Consider the following 17,076-nt stretch of genomic DNA (forward strand, 5'->3'; position numbering starts at 1 on the left):
AAGTTATTTGTCGCAATTGACATGTCAATGGGGAATATAACGTAAAATAATTTCAAAATATCCATTGAAATCATATGATGTTTATCGATGAAAAAGTAAACAATACTATGAACGTACACAAAACGAAGGTTATCTACGCGTATATCTTATGATAGTTCATGTATACGTATATATATATATAAAGATTGATCGTAGCAGATCAGTCGTCATAGCTCAGCTGTACAAGAAGGACTCCATCACAGATCGATCGATCGCTAAGTTGCCTACCTTCGTGTTTGATTTATATTCGAACGGTGATTCTCACGATGTCTACATATAGAACTGAGTAAGTGAGAAAGATATATATATATATATATATATATATATATATAGAGAGAGAGAGAGAGAGAGAGAGAAAGAGAGAATGGCTCGTTATCCGTGGTTTCAATGGCGCGAAGTGGTTTACATCGTCGTGTATGGAGGATGATCAACGTTTGCGGTCGAACATCGATATCCGTTCTCAAGGGCACAAAGTGGTTGACAGGATTCGAACAATCAACGATTTCGAGGGAACGCTCTCGTATATACACTATGCCTATCGTGGAAACTATCGTAGAGAGATAGAGATTCTATTTTAGTAAAGGTAACTACATACATAACTACATACGCACGTATGTATACATATGTAAGTGTTTACGAGTAAAGCTGTAAGCTGGCGAGCAAGTGCGAAAGCGTAAAATGACACACGTGTATAAGTACACGCATGCGTATATGTATACATAGTATTTCGCCATCTCGAGGAAACAGGTCGTACCGTAAACAGTACGATCTATAGTGCTTTAATTAAAACCTTCGAGATATAAGTCATTAAATTCATTCGAAACATCCAATTCTAAAGTATATCTTTTTCGAATTTACATTTCTATAATTATCCGGAACCAACACACTATTATTTTAATGGTATTAATTAGATCATTTCGTGATATACATTTTATAAATTTATCTTTCGTATACCTTTCACATGTATACATATATTTTTGTTTTATTTGATTTTTTACTGAATATTCGACAATTTCTTTTCCTTCCTTTTTTTTTTCGTAATTCTCTAGATTGAAAAGTGATTAAAATTTCGATCGTTACTTCGTATGTAGAACATCGGTAGCAGAAATCACATGGCTGAGAGAATCGGGCAGCGAAGGCATTTACACGCGAGGGATGATTGATCGAGGTCCCCTTCCTCGTTCTCACTTTCTCTCTCTCGCTTTCTCTCTCTCTCTCTCTCTCTCTCTTCCACTCTTTCTCTCTCCCTCCTCTCTTTCATTCTCATTTTATTTCTCCGCCTGTCCAACCCACGAGACTATCCTGTCGATCGAGTCTTCTCGACATGTCTTTTTAATCTGATTCATTCTTCATCGTAATTCAAACCTGGTTTTACAACGTGACAGATATGCTTCCCAAAAATTTTTCAAACTTACGGATCAAAAAAAAAAATATATGTACATATATAAGCCCCTTTGTAAAATATTTACAAATTTGACCCAGAATTAATTTTATTGTTGAATTAAGTCTAAAAATATTTTACAACGAAAAACGCTTCAAACATATTCAATGAAATTCGAATTGGAAAAAAAATCTTATGGTTTTTATTGATGTAATTAATAAAAGCTTATTTACAGTTTATTTATATTATAGTAATCTTTGTTTCAAAGGAAATATCCCACAATGAAAATCATTGTACCTTTTCACACCCTTTGAAAATTCAATAAAAAATAGCAAATACTAAAAAATTTATTATTCTTTAATCACGCTTATAATGGTACTTTCGCTGAAAATAACTTTATTTTGAATTAGTGTAATCATTGTTGTAAAACGACGACAATACGTTTTCGCTTGTCTACTAATTGAGAATAGTAAGAACGAAATGATAGAAAGATAGAAAGACAAGGAGAGAGAGAGAAAAAGAGAGAGAGAGAGAGAGAGAGAGAGAGAGAGAGAAAGAGAAAGAGAAAGAGAGAGAGAGAGAGAGAAAGAGAAAGAGAAAGAGAGAGAGAGAGAGAGAGAGAGGAATACAAGTTTACCTATGAACGAAGCCTTTCACCCAAATTCAATTAACAATGCTACTCCTTCTATATCACATTACGTCTAGAGTCTCTTCCTTCGTTATCTAAGAGTTTCGCGAAGACGTTATTGATCAATGCTTCCTTGATAAAGAGATTCTCTTGATGAGAATTTAATTCTTGGATAATCTATCTTAATCGTTTACCATAATTTACCTACATCAATGAACACATTAGTAAAGACGGTCGACTGGAAATTAAATCAATTAAAATTACGGACATTTCTCTTCTTCTCGATGATTGATTAAACAAATGTTTATTTGTAATCGAATTTCCATTCGAATATTGTCAAATATAAACATGATCACAATTATCGTAGCGCTTTATCGATTATATTTTACATTAATGTTTGACTAGCAAATCCATTGACGTTAACCCTCGTAGATAATTACCTTTATGAAAGTTTTATCGATGAACGAAGCTTTCGATAAATGTCACGTTAAAAATGTCCCTCGTGGGATGTGATCGTACAATCCATCGATTCGGCTCTTTGTTATAATCTACAGAGCATACAGGTTATCGATCGTATTCGTATAATGTTATTAAAGGGCGATTCTCCACAATAGAATAGGTACACGAGGCAATTTAATTAATCAATCATTCTACATACGCAACAACGAAGTTCTCTCGTAATCGCTCGAAGAAAGCATTAGACATTATTGGATAAAGGTTAGAAATATATTCCATTGATTAAATTATTTATCGATTAAAATTTATAATTTTTTTACATTCTTATATGAAATATTCTCTTTTATAAAACGATTTTTAATATTTTACAAGTGATTATAAATCTTCTTCATTATACGATAAAATACATAAATAATATAGATTTATAATTAAAATGATTATTTTATATATTTGTTTAAACAAATTTCAATGAACGAACTCATAAATTCGTTGAAACGCAATTCGATAACGAGCATATTCAGAAACGTGCTTCGATTTCGATCTCATTAAAAAGCATTGAAAGTGAAATGAACATCGATAAATCGTTAAAAGTCGTAGCTCAACGTAGCAGCACGTTGTAGACGTTATCGCGGCATCGTTTGTACGATAGATCCTATTATCGTCTGCTATAATCAATGCCGTTTATCGATTTGCCGAAGCTGTATCAACGTCTGGGTTAAATTTCCATCGCATCAATTGCTAACGCGGATTGCATCGTATATAGATCTATAATAATAAACATTACGTGAATCAATATGACATATAATTTCAAAAACGATAATTTTCATTGTACCTTTTTAAATTTTAACAAATAATTGAAAGCTATAAATATTAATCCTAAATTCTGATAAAGAGAAATAATTTTTCTGTTGCATTTTTTAATACAATTTTATATATTGCAATATCATATTGCAAAAATGTTAAATACGCTAATTTAAAAAAGAGAAGAAAATCATTTGATTATCAGTTAATAGAAAAAGAACTATTATCGTAACATATCTCTAATTCGTTTAGCATCTCTAATTCTCTAATAATAGAGAATACAACTAGGAGAGATGCAGAATGAAATTCTGCAAAGAGAAACGTCATCTCCCTTTCCTCTACGAAATTACCATAATCGAAATGATCGTTCAACGAGAAGGGTCACATGCAAGCTTTCAGCATCGAGAGATATGGAATGTAATGCGTATGATTAACATTGACGAAGACGAAGATAGAATACCAGAAAGAGAAAGAGAGAAAGATATAGGAGACTGAGAAATGTTGGATCCTACGAACGGACCGAAATTATCAAATTTGCATTCGGTTTACAGCATAGCGTCTGGCTTTGATCAACGAACAAGAGGATCTCTTTCTCTTTCTCTCTCTCTCTCTCTCTCTCTCTTCTTTCTCTCTCTCTCTCTCTCTCTTCTTTCTCTCTCTCTCTCCTCTCTCTCTCTCTCTTCTTTCTCTCTCTCTCTCCTCTTTCTCTCTCTCTCTCTCTCTCTCTCTCTCTCTCTACTTGCATGCGTATCAAATACAATACAACGAAGAACCGACCGATTACTTGCAGTAACATAAATGGCTCTCATCTCTCTCTCTCTATCTCTCTCTCTCTCTCTCTCCCTCTCTCTCTCTCTCTCTCTCTGTCTCTATCTCTATTTCTCTCTATTTCTCATTTACTCCTTTCCAAGTACAAAACGCGTTTCACACCTCCGCTCGAAAGGATTCATCCTCCACCTACCATCCATTTCCCGAAGCTTAGATTCGTTCTAATCCGCGAAATTCCTTTGTGGTAACCAACATATTCCAGGGTAGGCTAGCGGAAGCAACCTTTTCGCTACCCTTTTCGACATGGAACATGGCCAAACCTGCGAGAAAGCCGCAAAGCTATTCGAGGAAGTACGCGACCGCGTAATAAAGAACATCGGCCGACCGTAAAATCGTGTTCGCTAACTTTGCTCTCGAACTGGCTAGTAGGTACCAGGACAAGTCGTTCTCTCTTAAAAATATCATTCGTTCAACGCTACTGCTAACACACACACAGACACACAGTCCTACAAACATACATGTACACACGTGCGCGTCTACTTAACAACTTTGGAAAATGAACTCTCGTCTTTCAGTTGATTCTCTCGTTATCGTTGTTGTTGTTGTTGTTGTTGTTGTTGTTGTTAGAACTACTCTCAATGGTAAACATTGTCGTTTCGTGCTCGTTTCATTGCCGATCTCTTTCAAGAGTTCTGAAACGGAAAGACAAAGGAAAGGAAGAAGGAGAGGAAGAGGAAGAAGGAGAAAGAGAGAGAGAGAGAGAGAGAGAGAGAGAGACAGAATTATACCGATCTTCTCGTTATACTCGTCGATCTAACTTGTAGTCGTTTCTAAACTATGACCGAGCCAAGCAAATTCCTCCTTGGATAGTGAGGAATGTATCGTGTCTTCATGGCCTTCCCTCAACGTGGTAACAGCTGTCGTTTACCGGGATACTGTCTGTTACCGGTAACTAAATCAAATCGTCGTGAAATCCGGTAACTAGAAACTTCTCTACTCGGCGCACAATGTTTGTCGGCGAAGATAATGGTCTCACTGGTTAAACTCGACCATTACCGAATTTGGATTAAGCCGATAGTCTCGATCAATATAATTCCTAATTTATCGGTAGAATCGAGGTTAAACTAGAGAATATTTAACTAGTAATGTTATTCATTTTCTATCTTTTCAACACTGATCACGTTTTAATAAAAAGAAAGAGAGATATTGATAGAAAGAGAGAGAGAGAGAGAGAGAGAGAGAGAGAGAGAGAGAGAGAGGAAGGAAGATAGGAAATTTGTTGTAAGGGAAGTGAGTAGGGAGATGAGATAGGGTTTATGAAAGACTTATTAAGATCAACTCTCTGATATCCGCGATAAATTGTGAACGATAAGCTGAAGAGAACAAAGAAAAGTTACTGAATCCACCTTGGAGTATGATCTTACTATCGAAATACAGAGCTCTAGAGAGAAGGGTATGATACTTAAATTAAAGGGCATATGGCAGTCGTGAAGCTAAATGCAAAGTATTTAACTTAAGTGAGTGAAAAAGTTAACTAGGTTCAAGTTAAAAGTGATTTTTTATTTTATAATTAGATGAAACAATTTGATAATTTAATATATTGATAAATCATGTTAAACGTCTCAAAGAAAGTAATATAATTGCAACGGATCGTAAATAAGGAAATTGTTTTGGACAGATTAAAATTTATTTGTTTTAACGACTTAATCCATCCTTTAAACTTTTGATTCACATTTATCTTATTTTTATTACAGTACTTTATACGCTTTTTTTGTGTTCTTTTCTTGTTTTCTTCTTTTCTCCCTTAAGCTTTTACGTTTACGACGATCGAAGGATAAAACATAACAACTTTAAAATAACCAATGGTACTACGTGTCCAATACTATTCCTGGCGCTATTTGTGTTTTCACGGAACATTAAAACGAAGTTACGATACCTCGAAGTTGCGGTCAACCGATGGATCGTGTTGCGTTACCGCGTTAAACGCGTAATCGTTTCGCACAGGAGAATGGAGCAACTTCGAACAAGTAATGCCTGTGATGCCGACCGCTATACACGTACTTTGTAATTTCTCAGGGAACGTAAGATGCAATAAACGAGTGAGATGGAGAGATAGAAAGAGAGAGAGGAAAACAGACAGACGGACAGATAAATAGATAGATAGAGAGGGAGGGAGAGAGAGAGAAAGAGAGAGAGAGAGAGAGAGAGAAGTAGTTGTTTAAGCTGGGAAACGAAGGACGAAAGTAAAGGGTCGTCCCATTGCTTCACTCGTTTCAGGTCGGTCGTTAAATTTGCACCTTTCCAGTAACGTTTTTGCCACATCGTGAAACTTTTTAACAGAAAATTTTCACATTTTCTTTCATGGGAACACGATAATATATTTTTCAAGAAAAAACGTGAGTGGAGTATGTAACGATAATAATTCAAGCAAGCTTCGTTGTGACTTACCTGTTCTTATCGAAATTCCTATTAGGAAAGAACCTTTTAGGAAAGGTATGTTGTAAACTTAAGTATATTACTCTAGTTCTCTTCTGATCATATTCTTTATATTCCAAAATGAAAATTCATGGAATGTATTGATGATGGACATTTCATTGCAAACAAACGTTCACAAAGGAAACACGTTTTTCTATTTGTTCTTTTTCTTTTTTTTATTTTTTGTTATTTTTTTTTTCTTTTTTTCTTTTTTTTACGTAAACTGTATCGACGAAAAATCCATAACGTTTAATTTTTAAGCATTACGAACAGAATAAAATTTCGTAGCGTAACGTACGTACGTACATACGTATGCAGATTCGCGAGATTCATGTATAACGCTCGTTACGCGATATTCTCGTTATATCTAAAACGTCATTGAAAATAACAAAGCGAAAAAACAAAAACTTAGTTAATCGTTCGTCGACGTACCAAACAATAGCGAATTCTTCGTTTTCTTTGCCCGATTATTCAGTTGTCAAATGAAAGCTTTTTATTCTAGGCAATAAAAGAAATAAGCCAAAGAGAGATAGACAGAAAGAAAGAGAGAGAGAGAGAGAAAAAGAAAGAAAGAAGGAAAAAAATAGTAAAAGAAAAAAGTCCATCATGATTTAAAACGAGTTAAACATAAAACTCATCGCTTTATTATTCACTTTTACTAGAGCTTTAAATAGTATACTCCGAGCGTACTCTGTGAATACGCAAATAGTTTAACTTGTGTAATAGTGTAAGAACACGTTTCCGTTTATTAAAAAGCAGTACTCGAAGAATATTTCAATATTTCGTAAGGATCGTTAACGAATTAACATGCGAATTAATTCATTCGTTTCTTCCTTCGTCATTCACAATTTTATTTGTCGATGATATATACCATGCAAATTAATGTTACGCTTCATCCATAAATTTAAATGCATCTCGATAGGAAATAATTAATGAGTTACCGAAACAAAAGAATGGAAAATCGTTCGGTTTATTTTCTATATGCTTTTTTTTTTTTTTAGCAATTTTTCCGACGATGAGCTAGATTAATCACTTTCATCTCTCATACCGGTTATTTATACGTAAGTTGATACAATTATAGCATAGAAGAACAGCAATAAAAATAAATGTTGACACATAAAAAAAACATTATCTATTGTTGCAGTTATTGTAGAAAGTAAAGATGTCAATGACAAGGATAGCAGAGAGCCGTGGTGTCCTTTCCTTTTTCATAGTTCACAATTCGTAGCGAGCATCGAGCGGAGAAGGGCGTAAATTAAAACGAAAGCACACATTGTAAAGCTCGGTGTTACTCTCTGAGAAACATCGAGCTAACGACGAAACGCGCGTGCACGCGCATTACACACGGTCGTTCCGTGTATAAACTAAACAAGGATCGGAGTGCTTGGAATATGAAGAGTAGACCGTAGTAGTATCGAGGTGAGTGAAAGAGAAGGAAAAAGAGAAATAGAGAGAAAGAAAGAGAGAGAAAATCATGGAATAAGGTCATACGCGTTTTCTGCCTTGTTGTAAGGTAACTTTTATATTCCACGATACTACGGTGTTCTGTCGACAGCCGTTGTTTTACCTTTCCGTTCATCCACCACTCCCCTCGACGAGCATCATCTATAGCTTACCTTCTTTTCCTCCTTCTCCTCCTTCAAATGTCCTATCCTTTTTCCACGTTCTCTACTTCCGTCCGCCTCATCTTTTCGAGCCACCCCTGTTCTCCCTATTCTGCTTTCAAACATTCACTCTCTCTCTCTCTCTCTCTCTCTCTCTCTTTCTCTTTCTCTTCCTTTCTCTCTTCCTCTTTCTATTCATCCCCAGAAACGAGAAAGGAAGAAGACGCAATCGCCAGCGGCGTCTTTTGTCTTGACTTTTATGAAGCGTCATTTTTCAGGCTTCCACTTTAATAATGCGGCTCGCATGGATCCAAAAACATCTACCCGGTAAATGTCTTTGCTGTGCCCATCCGGTTCTCCTACCTTCTTTCTCTCTCTCTCTCTCTCTTTCTCTTTCTCTCTCTCTCTTTCTCTCTCTCTCTCTCTCTCTCTCCATTTTTCTCTTCTTCGTCTTCTTCTTCGTCTCTATTTTCTGACTTTGACATGGATCGTCAAAGAGACACTCATTGTTATTTCGATGTAAAGAGACTCAAGCTAGCTCTTATTTTCACTTCGTAAAAAAGAATAGAAGAGAATACTGGCCCTTTCAACAAACGGAGTCTCGTTAAATAGACACATAGTTTTCAGTCGCAGTTTATAAGTTTGTACAAGATCAAATGCGAACGGTAAGGAAAGATAGAGGAAACTCGACTTTGTTTGACGTAAGAAGAATGAAGAAATGATAAATTGTATGATCTTTTCCTATTTTTTTTCTTTTTCTTTTTTTTTTTTTATCCTTTCATTCATTTTATTTCACTGACATTATTAATAAAAATTTGTCAATGTAAAGTATGGATAATATATGTCTATGAAAATCAGATAGCAAGTTAACATAGTAAAATGGATGTCGACTTTTTGACAGTGACTATTCGAAAAGACTTGATAATAATTCGAAAAACTTTTTGGAATCTATATCACACTATGTCCGTTCTGTCCAGCATCTTTTTCCTCCTCATTTGCACTGATTCCACTCTTGAAATTCAAATCGCTCTCTTCCATTTCTCAATAGCGAATTCTTCGAAGATGGGAGAGAGAGAGAGAGAAAAAAAAAGAAAGAGAGTAAGAAAGAAAAAGAGAGAGAGAGAGAGAGAGACAGAGAAAAGGAAGATTATTCGAGACGGGTCGCTCACAAGTTTTAAGCCAAGAACGCTGCACCTCAGTCACGGGTCTATTGCCATCATAGGAAAGATCTTTCAAAAACTGGCTGAATTAAACTCTTAAGCTAAATTAAACTTTAGAAAATTTCGACTTGTCGGTCAACTTCGATCGAGATATTCTACTTTAAGAATAGAAGAACGTCTAAAATTCAACAATCAGAGTCGTTAAATAAATGCAAAACTGTAAGATTTTATTACAAATTTTTCAATCGCCCAATCTATATCTACTTTTTAATTTTATCGACGATTATTCGCGTTTGTGTTTGATTATTTTAAAATATCTTCAAAGTCGTTGAATAATCTTTTACTTGAATCAGATTTTCTCGAAACGCTTTACGAAATATTTACCATTGAAAATTCTACGGCAATATTCGTTGAATAACATTTAGTCTTGCTTTAATTGTTTCATCGTGGATACTTTTCTTTGAGAAATAGAATAACTTTAATTAAAAATTCTTAGAACATTCGTGTTCGTTCAAAGTGTTCCATTTCGAGTCGGTAAAATAAATTTACTAGTCCGAATTGGAAATGTAGAAACAATTTTACGCATAAAACACGTGTATTACAACAATTAAGTCAAGATATTAAATACTTAAGCTGTTGTGGTTTAAGCTGCAACGAGAACCGAAGAGAAATTGTAAAAGTTGATAAACTCGATATTACCTTAATTTAGGTATTACCTAAAAATACGAATAAAATTACAACTAATCATATTTGTTGTTCCCTTTTGAAATCAATCCATTAAAAACTGAAGATATTTAATGCAGTTCACTTTTCGATGGACTCGTATACAAAAAATTGACACCAGTGAGATTATAGGTGGCCAACGTAAACACACAGATATGTACATACATTCGTATATAGAACGAGCGGACCTGTTGAATCCGATCACGGCGAGTGAACACTAAATTTAGCCGACGTCAATGGAAGGTTTCATTCACAAAGAAAAAGATATGAAGTTAGGTGGGAAGCAAGTGAAGAATAAAAACTAGCTATTTGACAAGAGAAGATGCATATTCGACAAATATTTATGAAATTCAATGAATAATGATCGGATCGGAATAGAACGATCTTGAAAAGATAAAATAATAACTAATTGTATTTTATGATAATAATTGATTTTTTTTTTTTATAGGAAACCAAAAGATATTGAAAAAAATGAAAGAAAATAGAAACAATTCCAACAGATATTGTGTTCGATTAAACAAAGAGAAAATAATCTAGAAAATAATTTGATCTTGATTGAGATAAACGTATCGGTTTAATTAATAGGAAGAGAGGAGGGATATGGAACGATCGAAATCGCTGCTTCAGATGAGCAGATATGCGTTCACGGAAGGTCCCAAACTATGGCTCCTGTAGGGAACTAACGATAATAGATAGATTTTACGCGAGGGCATCACCGATCGCGATAATATCTCGGCTAATTGCTGGTTACCCGCACGCCACCGACGGCCTCGTCTCTCGTCGAACTCTGAACCAGATACCACTAGCTACCCTCAACCCTCTCTAACCCTAGCCCTTTAAACTCCCTACTGGACTTTAAACGTGTCCTCTCGGTTTACCGGATATCTGCCATTAATCTTATCTCCATGTCGATTTCCCCAAATTTACGGGAAATTTATCTCATTCATCTGCTTAATCACATCTACTTCTTTTTCCTCCTCCAATTGTTCAATATTCTCCAATTTTTCTTAACCATCTTCTAATCTTCATTTCTTATTTTCTTTTTTGTTTTTTGACGATCTATCTAATCAAATTCATTTGTCCAATTCTTTATTTAAGGATTTGAGAAATTCACTAGTATCTCCATTATGTAACGCTTGAATAGTTCGCACGTTCGCGCGTAAGTAGCCTCACGTAACTATGCAGATTGGAAAATTTGAATATTGTAATCACCAGTACGAACCGGCCAACGTTATGACTATACATTATCCAGTATATATATATATATATATATATATATATATATATATATATATGTATATATATCCACATAAAATTTAGTATATAGAATATAGACTATCTCACGTTTCCTGAAAGCTGCGGTATCATAGTGTTGGTAGACATGATTATAAAATATTAACGATAAAAATCCGTTTTATTTGTTAGCCCAAGGCCATCGAATTTTTGCGTTTTACATGAGCTATTCAGAGAGAAAAAAAAAGAAATACCGCGGAATTGTATAAATATATAATTTGCAAATTATTTATTACAAATTATAAATTTTAATTGGAACTTTATGTTTTATTCACGTTCTTTCCTGTGGAAAAAAATACTTTTGAAAATAGACCGATTTCATTAAATGTAAAAGTTATTTTTCAGTTCATTCTTATAGTCATTTTCGTTGATTAAATAAATTGTTTTTTTTTTTTCCACCGAGCAGAGTATAATGATACGACTGAGCAGTACGTTCTTGCTAATGCGAGTTCTTAAGTAAAGATATGTGTATGCTAATGATAACTGAAAATAAGGAGAAAATTTGAGGATTGCTCGCAAGGGAAACCGAATTAAAATATTTCGAAGATAAATTTTTTTAAGAATGTCATTAACGTTTAATCATCATCCAACAATTTACAATTTCTCTTTCTCTCTCTCTCTCTCTCTCTCTCTCTCTCTCTCTTTCTCCCTCTCTTTTCCACGATTTTCTGTATAAATTGCGTAAACGATTTTGAATTTAAAAGCTTACTCCTGATTATTCTCTGATCGTAAATCGTAACACTACAAATTCGATGTCACAAAGCAAATCAATCTCATCGTTCACGTGCACCGTACGCGTGTAGTTTAAATCAGACTACATTAACTGCAGCTCCATTCCATGATTCCCAATTTAATGATTTCCATGTGTAATGAAGTAATACGTTATGTCTACAGAAAAGAACGAAACAAGTGTGTGATTTCCTTTTAAATTAAAAGTCATATAAATGAATATCAAATAAACCGACTAACAATGACAGTCTTTTTATGACGTAAATTTGCATTGTGATTTACTTTATTATCAACTTCTTTTTCTTCCGATAGAATTAACGTCCTGGAAATTTTCAGCTTATCTATTTGGTACAACCGCAGAGCTTTGTTTCCTATTTTAGTTTTACGCGTACGCCAAACTTCAACTAGTAGAAGAATCGTTCTTATTCGTTTAGAGCTCCACGTAAACGCTTCTATTTTAACAAGAATTTCAATTACAATGCCCGAACGACCACGAAATTAGCGTCGAAGAAGTTCCTGGGATGAGAACATTTCCAGAGCTTCATGGATACAAAATATAATACAGGGTGAACTAAAAGTTTCTACGTGGGCTAAAATTTCATAGGTCATTTTAAAAATCGATGTCTCTTTCTCGAGACTTTTAAGGTTCATTTTTAAGGTAAAACTACAAGTTTAATTTGTCAAAGAATAAGCCTAACTAAAAGCTTAAAAAGTCTTAAAAAATAAAGTAATTCACTTTTATAATATGATCTAGATACTTTTAAATACGATCTAAATTAAAATTGATTTGATATTTCACTCTTCAAAATGGATTATGCAATTGGCCGATCTAGGAACTTTTGGTCCACCTTGTAGAGTACTTCAACGTATTGAAGTTAAACGAAAATTCCGATAGCCCAACGAAAGAGAGAAAGAGAAGGAGAGAGCTTAATAGTTAGCCAATTTCTACAACAGTAAGTTTGTATGAAAAAGTAAAATTCTTAGTTATTTGACACGAATTTTAGTAGAAACTACTTTAAGAACGAAAAAGAATATTTTTGATGAAGATTTCGATGGTAAAAAATAACTTTATTATAGTTTTAAATTCAACGTAAAAGAAACTTTAACGAATGGTAACCACGCCATAATCGTAATGGAAAATGGCGATGATTCGAACCTCGCTAACCCTTTTTTTAGGGGATATAAAAGAAAATTACTTGTCCGATAAAAGGGAAGGTTACGAGAGTTCAATTCGTACTCTCTACCGATGAAATTAGCAACGAAACCAGGTTCAATTGACCGATCATGGAATATTATTTGAAAATGAGCTCATGAAGGTAAGAATATATTTGTAATTACATTTCGAGTTACATTGATTTAATGTTTTAATTAATAAGTTAGAAAATATATATATCTATGTAATCATATGTAATTAATGTCGTGTAAGTAAAAAGAATTTTTCATCGGCAAAATTGCGTCAATTATATCGACAGAAAAAAATCACGGAAGGAAGATCGAAAGGATAAAGAAAAGAAAACAATGTAATGGAATACGATCAATGGATGAACCGGATACAAGTGTAGCAGCATCCGTACGCGGAAAGCGCAAGCGTTCGTCTTCTTTTCCGGTTCATCGGAGAAACCACAGTTACGGTTCGCAATGTCAAGGTTTAATTAATGAGAAAAATCTCGAGATATAAAATAATTCTCTTGTGGTACAAGAAAAAGGAGTCCTCTCTCGGACAATTTGTTTTCCTAAAGATGCCCCGGTAAGAATTAATTTTGAGATTAGGAAAAATAATGACGGTACACCGTATTATGGTTGCTTTTTTTTCACAAACGATTAAGATCGTAAAAAGTTATAAAAAACAATAGTCGATATTTGAAAGGAAGAATAGAAATTATAAAAAATAATTGAACAATAATCCATGACTGATTTAGAAAGTATATGTATATACATGTATGTAATGGAATTTTTAATAAATTAATATCGTTCTAATTCAATTCTAAATATGTAGAATTTCTTTTCTCTCTCTTTCTCGTTTTCTCTCTCTCTCTCTCTCTCTCTCTCTCTTTCTCTCTCTCTCTCTCAAAGGATGCATGTACACCAATCGAGATTCTCAATGACTTGTTATTTTGTCGTTACCGATGTCGACGCTCGATCCAGCAGGATCGTTAAATGTTCCAGTACAGAAATTCCGACGAAATGCGAGGCAAACGTTCTCGTTACGAGCGGAACGTTTCCCCAGAAAGTGCTTCTTAAGTACTCGCTCTGATGAGATTCCTCAGAGCGAGAGGCCGAGCCGGACGACTGCTACGAGCAACGACAATTACGAGTGTCTCTCGTCATTGAAATTAATCCGATGTGAACTCAGTTGAGAAACAGAGATAGATAGATAGAAAGGTAGATAGATAGATAGATAGATAGAAAGATAGATAGATAGATAGATAAAGTAAGAGAGAGAGAGAGAGAGAGAAAGAGAGAGAAAGAGAGAGAGAAAGATACTCAATATGCTCTATCGATCTCACGAATCTCTTCACATAATTCTCATTGAAATTCGAAGATGGATTTGACACTTTTCTCAAATAATAATTTTACACTTACTTATCACGTTTTACTTCGTGACAATTTCAAATGGATGAATTCTGAAGTAACTCGATCAATTCAAAAAAGAAATTTTTCAAATCATTTTTAAATTAAGTCTAGCGAAACGATCAAACTCAGCAATCTTTTCAACGAACCTCATCCTCCTCCATTGAAAGTTCTAACAGCTCTTAAATAATTAAAAGGCGAAGGCGCTTAAACGGTGTAACATAGCGTGACTCGCAAACGGTTCTAAACGAGTATCTCAGAGATATTTATACAGCAACGAGAAAGTTATAATAAGTGAGACCTTCCGAAATATGGCGTTACTTGGAAAACTCCGATATATAAATATCAACACACACATACACATACACACACATTCGAAAACTATAGATATATCTATATATTTCTTCAAAGCATCTGTTAATGAAATTTATGTTATTAATTTAAATAATTATCGTCACGCATGCTCCATACCATTGTTTTCGTTTATTTCGTATATTTGTATATGTAAGGATCTTTAGATATATATATATATATATATATATATATATATATATATACTTATACATACATACTTTCGAAGAATTAAAGCGCGAAGTTTTTTCGTTTTAAGAGAAAATCCAAGAAACGGGATTAACCATTGCCCAAGCGTAATCTCTCGAAGCTCTTTACGCGCAAGACACGAACATTGTTAAGTGTGCTAGCTTTCTAGAACCAGAAAGTACCTTTTCCTTCTCTTCCAACATCCTTACCTAAAGATAAGACGAAGATAAGGTTTCCTTCATGGATGCACTACAACAATACATGAAGTAATAATGTTTCGACTTATATATATATATATATATATATATATATAATAATATATAAGTAATATATATAATATATATATATAAGTCGAATATATATATATATATTATATATATATATAAGTCGTTATATATATATATATAAGTTTCGACTTATATATATATATATATATATATATATATATATAAATAACAATTGACATATATATATATATATATATATATATATATATATATGTCAATTGTTATTTTATATTACGATAAATTTATTAGAATCAGTATTTGAAACTTTGAATTATGTTTGATCAATTTGAAGTAATTATTTATCTCCTCAAGATAATATTTAATGAAACTCTTATTATTTTCCATGAAAATAATATTTTGAATTAATCAATTTATTTTGTGACTTTAACTGCTGATCTAAATTTAAAATTATCATACGAGATATTTTTCGAAGATTAAAAATAATACGATCGACGTATGAGTCCTGAATAAATTGCACGGATTTTTCTGCAAATTCTTTTCTTCCTTCCCAATCCATGTGCGAAAAGGGAAAATTTTTTAGCTTTTTTCGTTTTCTTTCATTTAGATTCGATACCCTCTTGGAAATCCTCTGATCGACGAGTAAAACTTAATTATCGTAGATCCGAGGCGAATACAACGAAAAAGGGTAGATCGAGCGAGAGGAGTTTTATGTCAACGTATTTGTCCTAATCCTCCTAATTGCCTCTCTCTCTCACCCTTTTTCTTCTTCTTCAGCTTCGTAAAACTCGTAGCTCCTTTCGTTTCTAGCCAGCCAACGAATCAGCCAGCCAACGAACCAGCCAGCCAGAGAATCAGCCAGCCAGTCAGCCAGCCAGCGCGATTACAGGCACGCTAACTGGGATGGCCGTCGATTCGACGAATCGATACCTTGCATCGGCGCCGACCGATTCGATGCTAATTGCGGAGAACTATCCACTCGGAGAGCACTGCTAATTTTCCGTACGCCTCCTCGTTGTTCCGAGGCTTTATGCCTCCCATACACGTTCTCAACATGGTTACGTATGCATCTATGTACGCGAGAAAGCACGCATTACGCTTAATTATATCGTTCGATAATCGATTCTCTCTCTCTCTCTCTCTTTCTTGAATTTTAATGATCGATGATAATAATCTTGATTGGAATCGTTAATTGGGTTTAGAAGTTTTATACATTCTTTTATTGTTATATGTATACCTATATGTACATATGTAAGAATGTATGAAAGCGATTTTAACTTTTTTAACTTTTTTTTTTAATAAAAACATTCGACCATTTTGGTTGGTCCATCCATCGATCATGTCTTTCACCAGCATCCTCCGTAATCTATAATCCGTAAGTTCTTTAAGCCGAGCCATATTTGTAGATTCGCTGATGTTCCTTTTCGTCGAACGCTTTACATAAATTTGATATAACTTTTCAATATCATCCCCAAGGAAGAGGGATAAGCCAGGAAAAAGATGCGTCGTAGTTTTCGTAAAAATTTTCTCACGAAGTGGTGAATATATTTGGAAGTCGTCATAAAAAAGAAGGTCGAAGGTTACCACACGAAGATTCTATTTCTGCTATCTGGATATACGTTAAAAGATGTGTCTGTTCTCGTATTTGGATGATATCTGTGCC

At 34.1% G+C, this 17,076-nt stretch overlaps 1 long non-coding RNA gene across 3 annotated transcripts; it reads left to right on the plus strand.

Annotated features, from left to right (window-relative positions):
* Positions 1-212: 212 nt before the first annotated feature.
* On the plus strand, positions 213-13,954 carry LOC146872746 (uncharacterized). 3 transcript variants are annotated; one of them, XR_014982528.1, is made up of 5 exons: positions 213-325; positions 7,550-7,609; positions 7,693-7,967; positions 13,234-13,373; positions 13,530-13,954. It is a non-coding gene; the product is annotated as an uncharacterized LOC146872746 (long non-coding RNA). The 3 variants fall into 3 exon arrangements; XR_014982529.1 differs by lacking the exon at positions 213-325 and adding an exon at positions 356-622; XR_014982530.1 differs by lacking the exon at positions 213-325 and adding an exon at positions 6,356-6,566.
* Positions 13,955-17,076: the final 3,122 nt, after the last annotated feature.

The sequence above is a fragment of the Vespa mandarinia genome, chromosome 9, assembly GCF_050613455.1.
Source record: "Vespa mandarinia isolate Hongniang chromosome 9, ASM5061345v1, whole genome shotgun sequence".
In the NCBI taxonomy this organism is placed as follows: Eukaryota; Metazoa; Arthropoda; class Insecta; order Hymenoptera; family Vespidae; genus Vespa; species Vespa mandarinia.